Source organism: Magnolia sinica, chromosome 13, assembly GCF_029962835.1.
Source record: "Magnolia sinica isolate HGM2019 chromosome 13, MsV1, whole genome shotgun sequence".
Lineage (NCBI taxonomy): Eukaryota > Viridiplantae > Streptophyta > Magnoliopsida > Magnoliales > Magnoliaceae > Magnolia > Magnolia sinica.
In genome coordinates, this window is record NC_080585.1 from 8,626,043 (window position 1) to 8,627,894 (window position 1,852).

Genomic DNA, 1,852 nt, shown 5'->3' on the forward strand with positions numbered 1-1,852 from the left:
TCCCTTGATACCATAATAGACAGCCAACGAGTTGAACTGTAATCTTAGTTGGTTTAAGCTCACCTAACCGCATTTGTTTGTAAACCGAATAAGGTATTAAGTTGACACTTGCACCCAAATTTAGTAAAGCATGCTTAATTTAGAAATTTCCAATAATACAAGGAATAATGGGACTTTTCGGATCTTTGTATTTGGGTACAACCCTTTGTTGAATGATAGCGCTCACTTTCTCAGTAAGGAAGGCCTTTTTGTGCACATTTAATTTTCTCTTTACAGTGCACAAGTCCTTGAGATATTTAGCATATGATGGAATTTGTCTAATGGCATCAAGCAAAGGAATATTAACAGTAACCTTTTGGAGCACATCTAACACCTCTTAATATTTCATGGGGACAATCAGATTCCGAAGTCTAAATGGGAATGGAACTGGAGGCTCATATGACTTAGTCTCTTTATCCTTTTGTTGTTGCGACTCTTGAACCATATCCGGTTCATTATTTTCTTGAGACAGTGGCTCATCCTCCGGTATTTCTACTAGTTGCATTATCTTGTTATCGATCTTTTTTCCACCTCTCAAGGTAATGATGGCCTTAGCTTATTCCTCATGTAGCTCACTTGGATTTGAGTCTCCAATGAAATGTGTGTTTCTAGGGTTTGGCACAGGTTAAGAAGGAAGAGTGCATTTTTTCCTAGCATTTAATTGAATCTCAATCCTAGCCACGGCTGTCTTTAATTCCTGATTTGATTAGATTAGAGACTGATTCATTTGAGCTTGAGAGTTCATAAATGCGGTCAATGCATCCTCTACAGATGATCGCTTTGGCGGGGGCACATATGGTGCATAATTAGGTGTCCCAAAGAAGTTGTTTTGTGGAGGCGTTTGAGGTGCATTGGATGCATTAATTTATGGTCCATTCCTTCAACTAAGATTAGGATACACCAATTTGGATTATACGTGTTTCTCATTGGTTTCATAACTGACGTTTGGTAGTTATTTATAGCATTTTCTTACTCATGCTCATACGTGATATTTTGTACAACTGAGATTATTGTACAATCCTTTGTATCATGGTTTATACCACCACAAATGCTACAAAAATTACCTAAGGAAGTGTTTGCTTTAACCATATCAACATTCCTAATTTCCAAGGCTTCGAACTTTCTATCCAATACAGCGAATTTTGCGTTAAGGTCATTTTCCTCTCTTAGGACATACATCCCCGCTTTCTCTCTAGGAATGGGTCTAGTTTGGTCTGATTTAGCAGAGACATCTCATGTCTGCGTATTCTCTGCTAACATATCTAAAAAATCTCAAACCTCATTATGATCTTTGTCAAGAAAGGTTCCACCACACATCATCTTTATCAACTGACGGGTATCTATGGTGAGCCTCTTTCGGAAAGCATCAATCACGTGCTATGGTTCATAACCATGATGTGGACAAGTAATTAGAATGTCTTTGAAGCGCTCCCAAGCTTGAAAAAAATAGTTCATTCCCCTTTTGGGAGAATGACATGATTTCTTGTTTTAGTGCATTTGTTTTATGCTCAGGAAAGAACTTTTTCAAAAACTCTCTACTTAAGGTTTGCCATGAAGTGATGGTATTAAATCTTAGAGAGTTGAGTCATGCTTTGGCCCGATCCTTTAGAGAAAATGAGAATAACCTAAGTTTAAGTACATCTCTATTATCATTATTTACTTGTAACGTTACAATAACTTCCTCAAAGTCCTTGAGGTGCAAGTACGGGCTTTCAGAATCCAGGCCATGAAATTTAGGAATTAATTGAATCACACCTGGTTTAAAATCAATGTTCCCTGTGTGAGCAAGGAACACTATGTAAGATGGTAAAGT

The 1,852-nt window shown here is 37.5% G+C and overlaps 1 non-coding gene across 1 annotated transcript; it reads left to right on the top strand.

The window, feature by feature from the left end:
- Positions 1-1,426: 1,426 nt before the first annotated feature.
- LOC131224537 (small nucleolar RNA R71) lies at positions 1,427-1,534 on the top strand. Its single transcript, XR_009161012.1, has one exon. It is a non-coding gene; the product is annotated as a small nucleolar RNA R71 (small nucleolar RNA).
- Positions 1,535-1,852: the final 318 nt, after the last annotated feature.